At 43.3% G+C, this 21137-nt stretch overlaps 1 protein-coding gene and 1 pseudogene across 2 annotated transcripts in view; both read left to right on the top strand.

Annotated features, from left to right (window-relative positions):
• LOC146976714 (protein NLRC3-like) overlaps positions 1-21137 on the top strand; it is a 59216-nt gene that overhangs the window by 4636 nt on the left and 33443 nt on the right. The gene's annotated exons all lie outside the window — the stretch shown is intronic.
• Positions 1314-15406, top strand: LOC146976715 (uncharacterized; annotated as a pseudogene). The gene is made up of 7 exons (XR_015037413.1): positions 1314-1344; positions 2359-3396; positions 10484-10563; positions 12318-12491; positions 12583-12756; positions 14387-14433; positions 14572-15406. The product of XR_015037413.1 is annotated as an uncharacterized LOC146976715 (transcript).

The following is a 21137-nucleotide window of genomic DNA, read 5'->3' as shown; positions in this document are numbered from 1 at the left end:
AAGAAGGGACTGCATAGGGTGCGTGTAATCACGTGGTACGGGAACAGACGCTAACCTAGTGTAGCATCGATGCTAATCCGAACGTAGCATCAATGCTAAACAGAACGTAGCATCGGCGCTAAAACAAACTCATCATCGGCACTTGCACAAGTTTTACAAAACACCAACAGCCGTTTATGATAAAGACGAGCTGTAAAAAAGCATCTGAATCATGGGATTCTCTGCTTTCCGAGGGTCCTTGAATGTTACCTCAACAACAACAACGGACCTGTCTCCTCTAGCGCTGCTGCTGCAGATCAGCTGTTCTGTGTCTCAGGTGAAAATGAAACGCTTCACTCGCCACAAAAACATAAAAATAAGTACTTTCCGTTTTGTTTTCTTAAAATATTTATTCACCACGATGTAGTAGAGAGTTCAGAGTACCAGAATCACACAAAATATCAAAATCATGGAAATAGTACTTTTCCACCTATTTTGGCTATTTGCCACAATCGAACGTCCGCGACATCCGACGGGTTTTCCCAGACCGCCACACAAATAGTATGCTCAGACTGGATAAGTGCACTTGATGAAAATCTTAAAAATGAAGTTTCTTGGAAAAACAGTAAAATAAGTGAATAAATAAATAAATCATAAAATGTGATCGGCTAATTGTTTTGAAAACTTAAAACTATTTTCACATTAGTTGTGTTGTTGTTTCAGAATCCAGCAGCAGAGACCAGACTCTCCTGAACCCAGCTGTCTGTCTTTAAAGAGCGACGACTCAAAGGACTTTCTCATTAACTTTAAAGGAGGACATGGATCAGTTGATCAGATGTAAGCTGTAACTGACACTCAGACTCAGGTTATTGTAGAAAAGAACCTGTTTGTACGACGTGTTGTTGGACCAGGTCTTAAATCAAAGTGTCTCTGTCTGTTGTGAACTTCCTCATATAAAGTCCATCTTGTATTATCTCTCTGTCCTGATGTTGACTTGACACTGATTCCTCCACAGAGTGGACCAGGAGAGCTCAGAGGTTCCCAGTGGTCAGTCTGCCCAGCAGCATCAAACACACCTGGACTCCATATTTATGGTGAGGACATGTCCAACAGCTGCTGTTACATCTGTTGTGTTCACAATCATCTCCATGCTGCACTTTGACACCAGTGGATTGTCAGTCTGTCCAACATGGATCTGATGTTTGGCTCCATGGTTTTAGTTTGATGCTGTCACTCATAGAGTTTCTGTTCCAGCTGCTGGAGGAGAACATGGTCACTTTTGTCAAGAACGAGCTGAAGAAGATCCACAAGGCTCTGAGTTCAGATTACCCAGAATGCTCAGGGAGTCAGAGGAAGGATGTGGAGGTATTGGACAGTGAGGATGAAGAGCAGAGGAGGAGCAGCAGAGAGGCATTAGTGAAGATCACAGTGAACTTCCTGAGGAAGATGAAGCAGGAGGAGCTGGCTGAGCGTCTGCAGAGCAGTAAGAGGATTTCTCTAAAGATTCAACATGATGGACAAATGAGATGTTCACTGATATCAACACATGGAGGGAAACATGTTCACATAGTTGTTATTTAGAGAAATTGAAATTTTATATTTTCTTATTGATCTTATTCCTTGTATTTTCATTCAGGACATGCTGCTCCAGTTTGTGTACGTAAACTCAAATCTGTCCTGAAGAAGAAGTTCCAGTGTGTGTTTGAGTGGATCTCTAAAGCAGGAAACCCAACCCTTCTGAACCAGATCTACACAGAGCTCTACATCACAGAGGGAGGGACTGGAGAGGTCAATGATGAACATGAGGTCAGACAGATTGAAACAGTGTCCAGGAAACCAGACAGACCAGAAACAACCATCAGACAAGAAGACATCTTTAAAGCCCCACCTGGAAGAGACCAACCAATCAGAACAGTGATGACAAAGGGAGTGGCTGGCATTGGGAAAACAGTCTTAACACAGAAATTCACTCTGGACTGGGCTGAAGACAAAAACAACCAGGACATACACTTCACGTTTCCCTTCACCTTCAGAGAGCTGAATGTGCTGAAAGAGGAAAAGTTCAGCTTGGTGGAACTTGTTCATCACTTCTTCTCTGGAACCAAAGAAGCAGGAATCTGCAGGTTTGATCAGTTCCAGGTCGTCTTCATCTTTGACGGTCTGGACGAGTGTCGACTTCCTCTGGACTTCCACAACACTGAGATCCTGACTGATGTGACAGAGTCCACCTCAGTCAACGTGCTGCTGACCAACCTCATCAGGGGGAACCTGCTTCCCTCTGCTTGCCTCTGGATAACCACACGACCTGCAGCAGCCAATCAGATCCCTCCTTACTGTGTTGACATGGTGACAGAGGTCAGAGGGTTCACTGACCCACAGAAGGAGGAGTACTTCAGGAAGAGGTTCAGAGATGAGCAGCAGGCCATAAAGATCATCTCCCACATCAAGACATCACGAAGCCTCCACATCATGTGCCACATCCCAGTCTTCTGCTGGATCACTGCTACAGTTCTGGAGGAGCTGTTGAAGACCAGAGAGGGAGGAGAGCTGCCCAAGACCCTGACTGAGATGTACATCCACTTCCTGGTGGTTCATCTAAAACTGAAGAAGGTCAAGTATGATGGAGGAGCTGAGACAGATCCACACTGGAGTCCAGGGAGCAGGAAGATGATCAAGTCTCTGGGAAAACTGGCTTTTGAGCAGCTGCAGAAAGGAAACCTGATCTTCTATGAATCAGACCTGACAGAGTGTGGCATCGATATCACAGCAGCCTCAGTGTACTCAGGAGTGTTCACACAGATCTTTAAAGAGGAGAGAGGCCTGTACCAGGACAAGGTGTTCTGCTTCGTCCATCTGAGTGTTCAGGAGTTTCTGGCTGCTCTTCATGTCCATCTGATCATCATCAACTCTGGACTCAACCTGATGTCACAACAACAAACAACATCCAAGAAGACTGAAACAACAGGAGTCAAATCTGCAGAGACAAACTTCTACCAGAGCGCTGTGGACAAGGCCTTACAGAGTCCAAATGGACACCTGGACTTGTTCCTCCGCTTCCTCCTGGGTCTTTCACTGAAGACCAATCAGAATCTCCTACGAGGTCTGATCACACAGACAGGAAGTGACTCAGTGGCCAATCAGGAAACAGTCCAGTACATCAAGAAGAAGATTGAAGAGACTCCCTCTGCAGAGAAAAGCATCAACCTGTTCCACTGTCTGAATGAACTAAATGATTGTTCTCTAGTGAAGGAGATCCAACAGTCCCTGAGATCAGGACGTCTCTCCACAGATAAACTGTCTCCTGGTCAGTGGTCGGCTCTGGTCTTCATCTTACTGTCATCAGAAGAAGATCTGGACGAGTTTGACCTGAAGAAATACTCTGCTTCAGAGGAGGCTCTTCTGAGGCTGCTGCCAGTGGTCAAAGACAAAGCCTCTAACAAAGCTCTGTAAGTGTAGAGATAGTTGGATTTATTCATCATTATATACAAACACTTCTCTCTTTTCAACAGGACATGTATTAAATTCCTTTCTTCTTTATTTCCTCATGATCATCTCTTCAGACTGAGCGGCTGTGACCTCTCTAAGAGAAGCTGTGAAGCTCTGTCCTCAGTCCTCAGCTCCCAGTCCTCTAGTCTGAGACACCTGGACCTGAGTAACAACAACCTGCAGGACTCAGGAGTGAAGCTGCTGTCTGGTGGACTGGAGAGTCCACACTGTAGACTGGAGACTCTCAGGTGAGAAATCCACCCAGCTGTTTATCTGATGACACTTGAACACAGCAGCAGGTGTTGACAGAGGGTTCCTGTGTGTTGTTGTGTGTGTGTTCAGTCTGTCAGGATGTCTGGTCACAGAGGAAGGCTGTGCTTCATTGGACATGCTCATATTTTCAGTGAACATTTAACTGAATGAATCAGTTTATAAATTATTAATTAAAATTATTAAACTTTCACTGTCACCAGAGTGAACACTGCTCAGGTTCTATGACAGTCTTACATCACGTGATGTGTACAGGTGGAACGTGCAATCTTTTGAAGGGCTTAGTATTAAACTCTCCAAGGGGGTTCTTTACAGAATGGAAAATGATTTGGTTTATCATGACAACCTTCTTTAAATAAGAGATACCAGTCTGGAACCTATGAACACAAACATACCAACGTTTTTAATTTGATTGAAGTTGCCCCAATCTCAGACTGCATTTTTCCATGTGCTGGCCAATCAAATTAATTAATTACAAAATGGAAAAAGCTAAAACATTTCATTTCACTTTGTAAATTAAATAAACATTCCCTTCAATTGAAATATTAATCCTTGACGTCCAAACTTTAACTCAAATAGTTAATTCAGTCAGTTTAAAGCCTGGTACACACATAAAGATAATCTGGCAGATCTTCCCCTGAAATTTTGCCCCGATTTTCCCCCTTCCAACCAAGGACAAAAATCGCCTGATTATTTTATGATATAATCCTAAGAGATTATCCCGTGGTGTGAGGTGTGTTAAGAGTCAAATTATCCCGACAATCGACTCTGAAAACGGTCGGAGCCGACAAGCGTAAATATTAAACATGCTCAATATTTACGATCATCTGCCCCTACGATCGTGACCGTTTTCGATCATTTGTGGGGGAAACCGACAATCGCAAGTCACCGACCCCGCGGAATGTCACGTGAAATTGAATGTAGCCAATAAAAAAGCGAGCTGAAACACATACAGTTGAGGACGAAATTATTAGCCCCCCTATGAAAATTTCACTTTTTTGTAAATATTTCCCACATGCTGTCAAATAGAGCAAAACATTTTTAACGTGTTTTCAAACATCATAGTTGCATTTTGTATACTTGCATTCATTTAATTTGAACTCAGAAACAAAATTATTTCACAAAACCCAAAACCTACCCCCCCTGATGCAAATAGTCAGTTGAGTATCCTTTTTGCTGGATAACAGCAAACAGTCATTTGTTTTAGTGATCGGCAGTTCTTTTGACTGTACCGAATCACTAGAATCAGTTCCTCAAAATGAGTCGTTCACCGAATCACCCCCCCTCCCTCCACAAGTCTCTGACACGTCTCCTGTCAAATCCCAGCCCATTCTTCTTTGGGAAATCTCTCAAGCTCCTCCAGATTTGATGGCCTTCTGACATGTCAGGGTGGCAGCAAAGATGGTGTGGTCAGTGATAGTGGAATGAGTCTGACCGGTGAGAGTCTTTACTTTATGGAAGGCTTGTCTTTTGTTCATGCTGCTGAACTCCTGCTCCAGTCTTTCTTTGTATTTGAGTTTGGCCTTAAAGGGATAGTTAACCCAAAATTGAAATTTCACTCATTATCTACTCACCCTCATGTCAACTAAGGGCTGGGAGATGTTTCATAGTCCTCCGTGGCTTCTCTGAGTTACAGGGGGTCTCGGCATAGCAGTGCATGTCCATATAACGGTTGCAAATGGATACCAACTGTCTTCGTAACAAAAAGACGCACCAAAAAACATCCAAATACCTCCATGCTGCTCGTATGTAATGTCCGTCTTGTATTGAAGCCCCGAAATGCGAAATTGTCCCGAAAAAAATTAAATAAGTCTATATTTCAAGCTTGTTTTGTAGCGGAAGCTTCTCGGAGCTCCTCTTCCTGGTTCGTCAAATTTGGACTAACTGGGAAGAGGACAGACCCTGGTTCGTCCAAATTTGACGAACCGGGAAGAGGAGCTTCCGCTACAAACAAGCTTGAAAAATAGACTGTAAATAAGACTTTTCTATGTGGGACATGTTTTGTCCCGACTCTCAAGAATCAGTGATATACTATATATTTTCACACACACACACACCCTCAAAAAAAAAAAAAAAACTATTGGCAGAAGTCCGGGCTGTGAGAACCGCCAGCCTACCTCTCAGATAATCAGCGTGATAATCCAACGGATTTGATCTGTCCCGGAAAATCCGTTGTTGTGATAAACATGTGTTTTCATAATGTATCATAAAGTGGATACAATCACCGCAACTCTGTCTGGAGCTTCGCTACTTTTATTTCCGTCTCCGTGTTAACAGTAACCCCGGTACAAGGATTTCAAAATAAGGGCACACTGTATATCATAAAACATTACAGCCATAACGCTCTTCTCACTATCTGGGCTCTGGTTACCGGTGAGAGGACACGTGTCATTATTCCCATACAGGTGATTGGTTGGTGGGTGGAGCATTTTACTAGATTCAGTTCAATCCTGAAAGCTACCCTGACCCGGAGCAGGTTTGCCGTTCAGAGTAAGTTACCATGGTAACTCACCTCGGTAAGAATGAATCCAGCCTCATGGTACCGGAAAGCCAGGGTTAACCCTGAAGTTACCTCGCTAAAACAGTAATCCTGCTTCGTGGTACAGGCCTCTGGCGCTTGTTTAAATGTTTGTAAGTCAGTCACACACGCACACACACACACACACACACACAGACTCTAGAACCAGCTTCATGTGATTACAGTTAAAGACACACACACACATCAAAACACACAGGTAACATACAAATGCGCGCGATTGCGCGCACTCCTCTCACACACTCTAACACACACAGGTAACTTCATGTGATTACACACACACACACACGCAGGTAACTTCATGTGCTTACACACACACACACACACACGCACACACAGTTAACCTAATGTGATTACAGCTCCTCCATATCAGTGCTTATAGAAAGATGATCATGTGTCTGTCTGATCAGCTCTGTCTTGACCTTTAGATCGTGGGTTTGATTCCCATGTTAACAGAGATGGCAAAACCGGCAGTAGCCCCGTGGCCCTTTCAAAATTTCCCCAGAGGAAATATTATTTTCCACCATTTTGTTTAAACTTATTCTGAGTTCTTCTTCCCTTTTTTGGTCTTTAACTAGTCCTTCATACTTTGTGCTATTTAAACAATTCATACATCAAATCGTGCAACTTTTTCTGGACATTATCGGAATGACTTTTCTCTTTTCAAATATTCATACTTTTTGCAATATTCAACTATTTCAGATTTTGTTTTCCCCCATAGAGAATGCATTGGAACAGTCTTCAAACTCTCCTAATCGTCTTACTACTTTCAGCCTCTAAAGCTTAAGCATAGCTGTAGACAAACTTCTAATGTATTCAACCTGTGTACAACTTTTTCATAGCTTGTACCGTTTTTGAGATAAATCCTTTAAAAGCACATGAGGATTTCTGACAAATCTCACACTTTTCAATGAGTGTGTATGGGGTTGGGTCAGAGTGGGTGACGTCATCGTAGAGTGCAGGAGATCCAAAAAAGCGACTGGAACTTTTCTTCTGAAACTGCCAGCAAAGCTACAAATGACATTCTACACTCATGATTTTGGAAATAGTTTGTAGCCACACTTCTCTTCTGTCTCACAATGCCTTCAAAAATGCACAGAGACTCAGAGAATAATTTAAAAAAAAAAATTTAAATGCAGCCTGGGTGCTCTCTCTCTGCCATTAACCCAATGCATTTTTTTCACAGCAGAAGAGAAGAAGCTCAACTTTGTAATTCACTGGAATGGGCATTATACTTACTTACTTGTTGTGGCTCATTTCTACTCTTTTCTCTTTTTTTTAAGCATCATTTCAAAATCTCATATTCATCAAAGTCTCAACCTCTCTTCTCCACAACTCTGTCAACCTCGATTACTTGTTGTGGCTCTTTTCTACTCTATTCTTGTAGTGTAGTGGGTAAGGTAGCGGCTTGCTCTCCTCCCCCACCTTCAATTGGTTACAGGTGTTCGTTAAGAGACTCATTAATTGTTACTGCCACCGTTTGCAACACACCATCACATTAAAATCAATGACAACATACTTATGTGTGTGCTCTCTGTGGTGAAGCGTCAGAGAAAAGGTTTAGTGATCATGAGGTCATGGGTTCAATTCCTGCCTATTTCACATCATTGCTTGACTTTTGATTCCAACTTTGTAATTCACTGGAATGGGCATTATACTTAGTTTGAATTCACCAAAAAATAGTCACAAGTCACAAAAAAGTCCTCTACTTACTTGATGTGGCTCATTTCTACTCTATTCTTTTTTTTTAAGCAGAAGTCAGTGAGCCTCTTATACAGGGATTTCTTTTACCCTTCTCTCACTGAATGTAACTATGGTGAAGTGGTTAGATCACTGGGCTGATGTACTGAAGATTGCAAGTTCAAATCCAGCCCTGACCATTTTGTTAGTGAATCATTCCCCCAGTCTTCCTCTGTTGATTTCTGATAACTTGCTCCTTGTTTAAACTGTGTAAACTAAAGCTGCATCGGACAGTGTTTGATTTATCACGGTATAAAATTCTGCTTGTTTTATCTCCCTCTGTGGTTGAGAGGTTAGTTTGCTAGGTTGCCAATCATGAGGTGCAGGGCTGTGGACATGTTTCTTGTTTATACTACTTCTCTAAGATTTTAATACACTGGATCAGCAGAGAAACGCAAAGCTCTTGAATGATTTGTATCCATCATTTCTTGTCCTGCGCTGCCCACTATGGGACTTCACTGGCAGAATTCACCTCCCCTCCCCCGCCTTCAATTGGTTACAGGTGTATCTCCTTGATTACTCGCACCAGTTTGCAGCACATCATCACATTACAATGAATGACAACAGTCTCAAAAGCAGTGTGCTCTCTGTGGCCAAGTGGCAGAGTAAAGGTTTAGTGATCATGAGGTCATAGGTTCGATTCCTGCCTCAGTCATGTCACACCTCTGTGGCCATATGGTTAGTGTGTTAGGTTAGCACTCATGAAGTTGCGGGTTCAAATCCTTCCTTGGACATGTTTCTTGTATGCCATTCCGCATGTCTTTGTCAATTTATTCTGCTAATTCAGCATGGTTCAGCAATGGCTTTCAGCATTCACACACATTTTCCGTTAGGAAATGCTGTTCAGCATTCACACTATTGTTCTTCTCTTCACCCATTTTCTTTATTCTCTTTTTATATTCTTACTACTTTCCGCCTTTTTACGGTCTTCTTCTAGTCCTTCTAGTTTGTAGCCACACCTGTCTTCTGGCTAACAATCTGCAAGTGCAAAGAGATGCAAAGAGATTTAGAGAATAATTTAAAATATTTTTTTTTACCCCAATGCAGTTTTTTTCACAGCAAAGTAGAAGGAGCTCAACTTTGTAATTCACTGGAATGGGCATTATACTTTGTTTGATTTCATCAAAAAATACTGTAGTCACAAGTCACAAAAATGTCCTCTACTTACTTATTGTGGCTCATTTCTACTCTTTTCTCTTTTTTTAAGCATCATTGAAAAATCTCATATTCATCAAAGTCTCAACCTCTCTTCTCCACAACTCTGTTGTCAACCTCGATTTTCTGCAGCTATTGCTGTAGTCCAGTGGGTAAGGTGGCTGCTTTCCAACCCCAAGGTCACTGGTTCGAATCCAAGTGAAGCATTCTTGTTATGTAATGTTGAATTCTGCTCTCCTCCCCCACCTTCAATTGGTTACAGGTGGTCGTTAAGAGACTCATTAATTGCTAGTGCCACCGTTTGCAGCACAGCATCACATTACAATCCATGAGAACATTCTTGTTGGCCCCATGTAGAGGCTACAGTCCTCAACGCAGGAGTCCCCGGTTCGAGTCCTGCGTCGGGCAGACCTTTCCTGCATGTCATTCCCCCTGTCTCTGCCTCCCCCTTTCCTGTCTATCTCACTATGCACTATTAAATAAAAAAAGGCAAAAACGCCAAAAAATATACTTAAAAAAAAGAGAACATTCTTCTGTGTGTGCTCTCTGTGGCGAAGCGGCAGAGTGAAGGTTTAGTAATCATGAGGTCATGGGTTCAATTCCTGCCTCAGTCATGTCACATCACTGCTTGACTTTTGATTCCAACTATTCAGCTGCCATTGGACAGTCCTTGATTCCTCATAGTATAAAGCTCATTGTAACTCTGGTTAGTGTGTCAGGTTACCAGTCCTGAAGTTGTGGGTTCAATTCCTGCCTTGGACAGCTCGTTTAAATGTTTGTAAACACAGACACACAGCTAAATCAGACTGACACAGGATGCAGCTCATAACATGTGTCAAGTCAGTCACACACACACACACACACACACACACACACACACACACACACACACACACACACACACACAGACTCTAGAACCAGCTTCATGTGATTACAGTTACACACACACACACACACACATCAAAACACACAGGTAACATACAAATGCGCGTATAAGCGCGCATTCCTTTCCCACACTCTAACGCACACAGGTAACTTCATGTGATTACACACACACACACAAACACACAGGTAACCTAATATGATTACAGCTCCTCCATATCAGTGCTTATAGAAAGATGATCATGTGTCTGTCTGATTAGCTCTGTCTTGACCTTAAGATCGTGGGTTTGATTCCCATATTGACAGAGACAAAACCGGCTGTAGCTCCCGTGGCCCTTTCAAAATTTCCCCAGAGGAAATTTTCTAGTTGTTGTTTATTGTAGTCCAGTCCGCCCCTGGTACAGCTACACTTGCGATTCTGCATTTTGTGAGCAGAGGCAACGCTGCTCCAACGTCTGCTCCCTCTGTATGAGCGTGTCGCAGAGCCGCACATACAGCAGCCTCTCTGGAATTACGTCAGAGACGCAACAAAATACCGGAGTATTCTGTGCAAAGCGGGTGTTAGCGGTGGATGCTAACCGCTACTGCTAGCCAAAGTTAGCATAGAGCTAGCTCACTACAGCAGCCCTAATACTTGTTACCAGGTGAGGCTTTAGTTGTCGGTGACGGTCAGGAATCGGTCCACGGTTCCAGTGCTTCACTCAGACTCTTTTTCTTAGCGGTCCTGACTACTGCTGCTGAAAGAGAGAGAGTCGTGCTAGCACTCAGCAGCATCAGAAACAGCTAGTGCCGCTAGCAGCCCCGAGCCTCCTATTCTGCTGCACGTAGCTTCACCTGAAACCAGAGCTCCGTCATTGGCTGGAGAGAAAACACAACTTTCTCGCTCTCCACCCAGAAACGTCCCCGACGTGCACAACAAAACAGAGCAAAAGACCAAACAGGCGGGGGGGGCACTGCAGACACAGCCACCACCACCATAGCCTACCTATACACAGCCAAAAGAGACAAAAACAACTTTTATTTCCCTTTTTTAAAAACACAGACTATACCGACATGGGCAGAATGACGTTGTTATCGTTGTAAATATCGGTATTGGTAAATTTTCGGTTTATAGCCCAGGCCTACTGCTTATTTACGAAGATGCAGACTCCAACACCTCTGTTCTTGCCAGACTGGCTGGTCCTGTCAGCTCGTAAGATGGAAAAGTTGTTGAGACTGACTTCTGAGTCCAAGACATCCCCATCGAGCCAGGTTTCTGTCAGGGTGATGATGCATGCATCTCTGAAGGCCTACTCCAACCGGCATTTGGCGTGCAGTAGATCCGTTTTGTTTACGAAGGAGGGAAGAGGGGTCTGAAGGGACGCTTCCTAAGCCTGGTGTGTACACCTCTTCGCCTGCCTCTTTTCCTTGGATGGAGTTCTGAAACGAAAAACACCAAGCGAACAAGATGCCGACAGATTGTGACAGACTGTGTCGTTGGAACAGAGCATGTGCCGGTGCATTATCACTTTGGTCCATAATAATTTTCTTTTAAATGCACCCACACTAACCCTTTTATGAACAGGACATATCACAGTAAGTTTAAAGGGATAGTTCAACATTTTGGCAGATTCGCCTATTGCCACAATTCCTATAGCCATAGTACACAATCCAACAACTCCAAAATGCTCTGGTGGACAAGTTTTGACTTGCACATTCACCACACTATTAAATAATAATGTAACTGAAGCTACTCCATTTTGCATTATGACTCGTCCTCATGCACTTTTAGGTGCTATGCTGTACTAGACAATGAGCTGCCTCTCATTCCTGCATACAGCTTAACTGACATTTAATATCTGTCTTCTCCTGAAAAGAAAAAGAAATGATAATGTAACATTAAGAGATGGAGTTGTTCTCGAGGCATGGGTAGCCGGAACTACATTCTTGTGATCACTCCGCCCAGCAGCCATGTCTGAAATGGGAGGGTCAAAGGTCAGAGGGCAGGGTTATAGCACCTTAGGGTGTGTGGTTAGGTGTGACTGGTGATGCAGGCAGGGTGGAGTCTGTGATTTTAACACTGACTGTATACAAACAACAAAACAAATATGAATGTACAAAGATGATTAAGAGATCACAGTGTATAATCATCTATGAATCTATTTATACAAACTGGAACATGTTGAGTAAGAAACACTGTAAACTCTCAGGTTTATGTTGCAATGTTGTTATTTACTGTTATTTACTTTATATTGAGTATGTGAGTGTTTATCCTTGAATTCCTCTTCAGACTGAGCAGCTGTAACCTCTCAGAAAGAAGCTGTGAAGTTCTGTCCTCAGTCCTCAGCTCCCAGTCCTCTAGTCTGAGACACCTGGACCTGAGTAACAACAACCTGCAGGACTCAGGAGTGAAGCTGCTGTCTGGTGGACTGGAGAGTCCACACTGTAAACTGGAGACTCTCAGGTGAGGATCCATCCAGCTGTTTATCTGATGCCACTTGAACACAGCAGCAGGTGTTGACAGAGGTTTCCTGTGTGTTGTTGTGTGTGTTCAGTCTGTCAGGATGTCTGGTCACAGAGGAAGGCTGTGCTTCTCTGGCCTCAGCTCTGAGCTCCAACCCCTCTCATCTGAGAGAGCTGGACCTGAGCTACAACCATCCAGGAGTCTCAGGAGTGAAGCTGCTGTCTGCTGGACTGGAGGATCCAGACTGGAGACTGGACTCTCTCAGGTATGGAGAGGCTGCTGCAGCCACACACACTGTCTGATAGAGGAGGAGGAGCTGGAACATTTTCTAGGGCCCCGTTCACACCTGGTCATACCTGGTATTAACATCTGTCTCAGGTGATCCATGAATTGATGACATCAGATCCCATCACTCAGACCATATCCAGAGGTGGTGTAGGCCACAGTGAAGCTCCGCCCACTCCACTGACGTCCTCTGTCACAGTCTCACTCGTCCCAACACAGTTTATACTGAAGCCAAAATCTCAGAGTGTTTCAAACATGAGCTGTGCAGCTTTCATCAGTCACAGTGATGAACTACTGGGATCAGGAGTTTCTCCTCATGATGACTTCAGTGTCTCATCATGACTCACTGTGTCATATTCAGGAGAAGATATGTCAGTGATGAAAGCAGCTGTTGGCAGCTGTGCTCTGAGTCTCTCCAGATGTTTGGATCAGACTTTATTTCAGAGTGTATCAGGAAACATTTCAGCTGCAGCTGGTTGAGCTGCTCCTGAACCAACAGAGTGTTTGACCTGAACAGTCCCAGAGACTGTAGACACCTGTTGAGTGTGGACACACTAATAACAACACAGCAACAAGAATCAAAGCATGTCCACTGCTCAGAGACATTTGTCTCCCAGCGTCTCCAACCAAGGAGGAAATAAGAGACAGAAACCAGGCGGCACCATCATGTCTCTGTCTGGTCAGATATTGATGATCAATAATCAGCTCAGTCTCTCTGAGATCCTGATCTTGTCCTGATGAGATGTGACTTCAAGTCCAGTCAAAATGTGTGGACAGGTCTGATGGAGCTCAGGACTGGTCCTGAGGACGGCTGCTTTATTCCACATGATGTGACTGATCTCAGTGAGTCAGTGTGTTGCAGCTGATCTGTGTGAAGAGCAGAGAAGAACAGAGTCATTGATCATGAGATCCTGATCCGTCCTGTCACTGTGATCAGATGGTTTCTATTAGAGCTCCTTCATCCACTCACTGCTGCTGTGGCTCCTGTGGAAACCTGCTCACAGCCTCATTCTTCAGCTTCCTGTGGAGTTTTCTTCAGACAAACACAAGTTGTGTTCACACTCAGTGTTTCTCATTAAACTCACTGTGTGGAACTAAACTAAACTTCTTCTTCTTCTTCTTCTTCTTCTTCTTCTTCTTCTTCTTCTTCTTCTTCTTCTTCTTCTTCTTCTTCTTCTTCTTCTTCTTCTTCTTCTTCTTCTTCTTCTTCTTCTTCTTCTCCTCCTCCTCCTCCTCCTCCTCCTCCTCCTTTCTTGGTGCATTGTGGGATATCTGGACTGGTCAGCTCCACCTGTTGTGTCTTCATCTTCTTTGCTGTGACGTGTGTTTGTGCAGCTTGAGAGTCAGAGAGTGAAAGTGTGTGTCTCACACTGCAGTGACATGACATGGAGAAAAGACATGATGAAGTGTTTCCTCCTGGTCTCCTCCTGCTCTGTATCATCACTAGATAAAGACTCCAGCTCCTTCTTCTCTGTGCTCAGTGTTCATCCAGACATACCAGCCTCCATGTGAACACAGTGATAAAACAGTGTGTGTGTGAGAGCCATGTAATGTCCATGTGTGCATGCTGACAGAGAAGGTGCTGCTCTGACCCCCCCTCCTCCTTTCAGGGTGGAGCCTGCTGGAGTCCCATGGTTGACACCAGGTCTGAGGAAGTGTAAGTCTGTTTTGACTTTGAGCAGCACATTCAACCATCTTCACACTGTCACATCACTGACCTCATGAGTCTTCATCAAACTGTCAATAACTGATCACATGATCAATAACTGCAGCTGTGTCTTGTTCTCTCCATCAGATTCCTGTCCACTCACAATCGACACAAACACAGTGAGCAGATGGATCAAACTGTCTGACAACAACAGGAAGGCGACATGGGTGATGGAGCTGCAGTCATATCCTGATCATCCAGACAGATTTGACTGTTGGTCTCAGCTGCTGTGTTCAACTGGTCTGACTGGTCGCTGCTACTGGGAGGTCGAGTGGAGCGGAGAGGTTTATATATCAGTGAGTTACAGAGGAATCAGCAGGAAAGGAGACAGTAGAAACTGTATGTTTGGAGGGAACGATCAGTCCTGGAGTCTGAGCTGCTCTGGTGGTCGTTACTATATCTGTCACAATAGCAGAGAGACACGTATCTCCTCCTCCTCCTCCGCCTCCTCCTCCTCCTCCTCCTCCTCTGTCTCTAACAGAGTAGCAGTGTATGTGGACTGTCCTGCTGGCTCTCTGTCCTTCTACACAGTCTCCTCTGACTCACTGATCCACCTCTACACCTTCAACACCACCTTCACTCAACCTCTCTATCCTGGGTTTGGACTCTGGTCGTCTGATTCCTCAGTGCATCTGTGTTGAGTGAAGCAGAGTCTCCTCCTGTCACAGAAACCTTCTCACTGTTGAACAGACAGTTCAGTCTCTACATGTCTGTCTCTGTTTCTCACTCACATCTTATCAGTTGATTTTTTAAACTCTTCTCAGTGATTCTTGTAAACTTCTTCCTCTTCCTTTAAAGATGGAAGCGTCGATTATTACAGGACAAAAACCACGGTGACTTTTACTCAGCTGCTGATGAAGGACGAGGCCTAATATCACCAAGCTAAAAGTCTCTGAGCCGCCAGCGTCACTGAGGAGAAAAACACATTTTAAACAGATTCACTGTTCACACAGAGTTCACGTGCCCATCGCGCTGTTCACCGACCTGCAGGCGCTGTTGTCTGCAGTGGTTTTCACACTTTTTCTGCTCATGGCCTCTAAAGGTGCAGCCTGTAAAATAATCTCTAAAACCCTTGTGTGCACTCACATCAGACTGTAAACATTGATTCTGATTTAAAAAGCTACAGTTGGAGAAACAACTAATGCAGAGGGAGGATGAGTGTCTCTGCTGTTGTGTGCAGTTTCTTCTGCTTTGCTCACACAAATTGACAATAACACATTTTCTTTTAGGGTGACTTTTAACATCAGTCCAGGGACAACAGATGCAAAATAGCCTTTCGGCTAATTCTGGCATGTTTACATTTGTTTAAATGTTTTTATTAATGTGCAATGTCCCTGATCCTTAAACCTTTAAATAAATAAATAAAAAAATGTCAAACTTACCTGTTGTTCCTGTGTCTTCTACCTCTGCTACTTGTTGCTTATTGCTGGTTCTCGGTTCTCCTGTAGTGAACCTAATCTTCTGATGTGCTGGTCTACATGATAATTAATGCATAACTAGAGGTAAATGAATCTGTGTCACCCTCTGTCTATTGTAAACTAGAGCTGAGGACAGTTACAGGTGGTTGTAAGCAGCCACATTGAAGCCTTTGACCGTCACTGTAATAGAATATAAACCTGCTCCCTGTGAGTCAAAACCCAGGGTTTAGTCTCCACTGAACACATTGATCACATGGCCACAAACAGCTGATTGTTGTCATGTGAACACATTGTTTTTATCAGTCAGTGTTTGAACACATATTATACAACAAGTAGTTCCGACCAAGCAATCTGATTGGTCAATAAGACATTTAGAACGTGCTCAAATCAGCATTACAGCACGGCTGACTCATCACTGAAAATATTACTTCGCCATGTCATGTTGTTTATACATTTCCATGGCAACATGGATTTTCCCCCCTTTTATTTTCAGAAACGTCATACTCGTGAAAATAAATCACAAACTACATTGACCTCCTGTAGGGTGTTCCTGTCAGCTGCCAAAGTCACATTTATAGAACAATTATTTTATTTTATTTTTTGTTAATATATTGTAAACTTCCCCGTTACAGCAGAGAGGATTGTCTCCCTCCCATGTGTGTAACGTTACAAAGTCGGAGAGACACGAGTTGTGATCGCGGTGAATATGTTTTTAAAATATGTCCTGGAGCTGAATATTTCATTGGATAAAACGTAAGTGATTACCTGTATGTTTCTCTCGCTTGCGCCTTTTGGGCTTTTAAATAATCTGGAGTAATCGTTTGTCTTTCTCTATCAGCTGTGTCGGCGACACGGCGCTATAACTTCATTTACATGCAGAGTTTGCGGTTGTAGAAGCTACATCTGTGAAAGGAAAAGAACGGCATCTTTGTTATAACTTGAGCGAGTTTGTGCGGTGTTGATTTAGTTCGGGAAAGTCCGAGACCACGTTAAAACATGAACGTCAGCTCAGAGTTCACTCATCTGGGACTAGAAAATCATTTCTGTTGCTAGGTCGTTACTAAGGTTCGGACTATTTGCTGTAGAGGTGAACTAGGTTCCATTACACATAGGAGTCTACTGACGTGACTGATTGTGTTTCAGTTATTAGTCAGACCCCATGTATTTCCATGGAAACGGGAAGCACACTCGCAAAAAACTTTAAATTTTGAGAGCAAAACGTCCATCAACATGAATATTTATTTAATTATACGCTTTATTATGTTGGTAATTGTTGTATAATCGCAATATTACCCTCGAGTAATATTGCTTAAGAAGAGCTGTTACTCTCTGACTGTATTCACCTTATTCTCCGGGGCAACCATGGACTCAATGGAACGCAGTGAGATTGTGTTGGAACTTCCGGCGAGGACCGAAAGTCGTATAGTACATTAGCGGTAGCTTGATTATTTGAGTCCGTTCTCAGATGTTTCTTGTTGGCAAATCCGGGTTTTTTTTCCCGTTGTCGATTGCAAAAAATGACGAGCATTATAAAGAGGAAGCTACAATCACTGGAAGAAAACGTGTGAGTTTTTATAGCAGTTGAGCATCGACCTCATCTTCGGTCCCAGTGTGTGTGGAGCTCTGTACGACCTGCACCCACCTCCATCTACTCTAGAGTCTGGTTAAAAATAATTAAATAAATCCCCGTGTCCCCGCTGATTTCAGCCAAGGTGAGCAGCTTGTTTGGAGAGTAGGAGCGAATTAAAAAAAAAAAAAAAGAACCGCTATCACAGCCCGAAGCAACATTGTTAATGCACATAAGAGGCTGCTTTGAATTTCTGACAGCTGGACATTGCGCTACTTTTAATTATGAAGCTTTATCCATTTAAACAAAATAAACTAGAGGAACAACTTTCATGTTTAAATTGTGTTTTATAGCCTACTTTTATATATTTTACTGATCGCAATTCCGGCTGGGTGTGCGTATGAAAATATGCTACAGTGTTTCTCTTTTCCTTTCTCTTTTTTGGAGGGGGCGGGGGGTAGTTTAGGTGACAAAGACATTTTTAACTGTGAAAATAGAGATGTATTCAATATTTGCATTTGGGCAATACTGCTGTAGGCGAAACAAGTTTATTCATGGCCACATTTAAGTTACAGTAGTTGAGGGAGGGTTTTATTTCTAAATCCCTCCGTTTATTTCTTTTACACATTAGCGAGCAGGTTCACAGCGTGAACAGCGTGTCCCGGCCTGACCAGGCTCTGGACACGGAGCAGAGACCCAGGTCCGATAGTGCAAGGCTCTCTCTGAAGCAGAGGATGAGGCCAGCTTCCCGTCAGTCTTCACAGACAGTCCAGAGTTGAACGAGTTTCTGATCATATAGTTGTCAGTTTGCTCCAGGTGACAGTCGACTAGGGTTGCCACCTTTGAGTTGTGAAAATAAGGGACACTCGACCAAATGTCGACCGGGCGGGGGGGGGGGACACGGGTCAAAACGCCACACTTTTCATGTAGGCCTATGTATTTTGTACACGTTCAATTTCTTGTATTAACACATATTTTAAACTGGAATGGGGGCAGGTACAGTGCACCTTATTGAGGTTATCACTTGACGTAGCTAAGGCCAGGACGGGCTAGCCTACTTGTTTGATCCAAAACATAATATCCCACTTAAAGGTGTACAGAAAAGAAAATTGAATTTGAGCCCACTCTGGGTCATAAAATGAGTGTAATAACTCATCTATCAGACGATGTAGGCCAAACTTTGTGCAAAATTCTATTTTTGAGTAAATCCGTGATGAAAGTGTGTATTTTAGTGTAGTTTTTTTTTTTCGTATTGGATAATGCAGGCGCACGGATTATACGTCAGCCTGTACACGATTCACTAGCCACTGATATTGGATCCGTAATCCGTCATTCAAACGTCTGAGACACGCACACACACACGGAGCTCGGGCTCGCCCCAAGCTTTGAATATCCCGCCCGCTTGATAACGACCAATCAAATTCATTTTCCTTACTCGGGTAAACTCGTGTTGCAGCTCGTGACAACTCGGCGCGACAAACGGGACAAACGGCCATTTCTGTACACCTTTAAATATAATAGTCATACATATTAATGCCTATAGCCTATGTGAAGAGGCTGTCACATGTTACACATGGAATGATTCCTCACAACAGCCTAATAGGCTTTATGCACAGCTCCACTACTTCCTGAACATTTAAACAAGTTCCTTTATTTCCTGTATGTATTATTGGACAAACTGATTAATCCAGGTGTGTCTGACCTCAATAGTCAGAGAGCTGGCCATCTTAATGGGAGGACTGGGTGGTTTAAGTTCAGGAAGTAGTGGAGCTGTGCATAAAGCCTATTATTAACAGTGATTTACCATGGTTTGAAACGTATGCAAATCAAATAAAAATGCATCTGCACAAAATGATCAGAAATAACACTGTGCTAATGTTCAGACCAGTTCAAGACCAGCTGCATAGGCTACCAGCAACAGCAGGTCAGACGAATAAACAGCACCCACTGAGTTAGTTTGCTTTTGTTTATGTAATAATAATAATATAAAATAGGGCTGTCCCAAATGATTATTTTTCTCCCGATTAATCTATCGACTATTTTTTCGATTAGTCGATTAGTCTAGCGATTAATTTTTTGACAAATCTAACAATTAATTTTTGGTTGACGATTAGTCATTTACAAAAAAAACACTTCTCTTATTTAAATTCTTCAGATACTCTTTCTGGTGTGCATTCCTCTTAATCAGTGGTTCCCAACCTTTTTTCCTCAAAGCCCCCCCCCCCCCTTGCTTTTGTCAAAGACAAGCCTTTTTATTCTATTTTGTGCCATCCTTATTTTGTCTTTATGTCAATTTTCCTTTGTTGTGTCATAATTGTTATCACGTCCCTATAAGCAGGTAGGTTGTATGTAGGTTTTTGTTCCTATTGATTTTGATGGTTTTGATTATCCAATTGGATGTGTTATTGGAATTTTAAAATATCAATATGCACAAATCTAATTTTGATAACCTCACAACCTCAGAACAGACAAAGCTCTGTGGACCCCCTGACATCTCTGACGCCCCCCTGAGGGGTGCCCGGACCCAAGGTTGGGAACCAATGCTCTAAATAATCTTTTTTTTTTGGAGGGGAAAAACTATGCCACATCAGTTTGCTTTAACCTGGAAAATAGACAGATGAGTGCACACTGAAATATTAACACAGTGATTTTGAATAGGCACATTTATTTAGTATAGTCATGGAGCAGAGCAGTGTTTCCTCTAGGATGTTTTTTTTAAGCCGGGGGTGCAGGACATCACCCTCACTTACGATCTGCTGCTGTGCTGCGTCCGGGTGCAGAGAGCAGCAGCGGATTTTAAAAAAAACAACAACAACAAAAGACAACACGAGGACGTGTTTACATCTATGGATACATAAAGCAAGGAGACTGTGGCGGGTGGTCCGATTGTCCGACGAGGGAGGGGGGCGCGGGGGGTCCGCGTTCGGACCGTATGAGTTTGCTTTTACCGCGCACTGATGTCATGCATGCGCCCTTCGCTCTGTGTGTGTGTGTGTGTGTGTGAGAGAGAGAGAGAGAGCGTCAATAACGGTGAAAGAGTGATGGATAGAAAGTGTCCTACAGAGAGATCTCTGCTTTGTTGTAGTTGACAAATGCTGGATCTTTACAGAACACGTGCGAAGTGATGCTGCATTCATGACAACTCGGAAATACGGGACAAAGCCCGTCCCGTATTGATTCAAAACGGGACGCACTATTTTATTTCAAAATACGGAACGATTCCGTATTTTAAGGGACGGGTGGCAACCCTACAGTCGACCCTCACAACAAACCCCCCCCCCCCCTCTCTCAGTAAATAGTTCCGACGTCCATGCTGCAGCTTATATCCAAGTAATATAATAGCCTATATATAAATGAGCTCCTGACGCTCGGCTCAACAGTTGGTAAACAGCAGCGGATCAGCGCGATCTCTCCCTCCGTACTGGTTCTGCCAGCTCCACTTGGATTTCAAAGTAAAAGTCACGCTGTAAATGAGTTAAATTGTGAAACAGCGGCGCTTTTATAGCCGATTTTAGGATTAAACTCTGAATATATGAGCTAAACATCTGTTACCATAAGTTTCCATGGCGATCTAGCTGGGTTGAAAGAGAGAGTACAGGAAAGCCTGGCTTTAGACTCAATAAAAAATATATAATTATAAAATATAACCCACTAAACTCGCTTCGAAG

This window comes from Trachurus japonicus, chromosome 13 (genome assembly GCF_045865225.1).
Source record: "Trachurus japonicus isolate A0001 chromosome 13, Traja_1.0".
NCBI classification, from domain to species: domain Eukaryota; kingdom Metazoa; phylum Chordata; class Actinopteri; order Carangiformes; family Carangidae; genus Trachurus; species Trachurus japonicus.
This window is presented reverse-complemented; position numbering and strand designations above follow the sequence as displayed.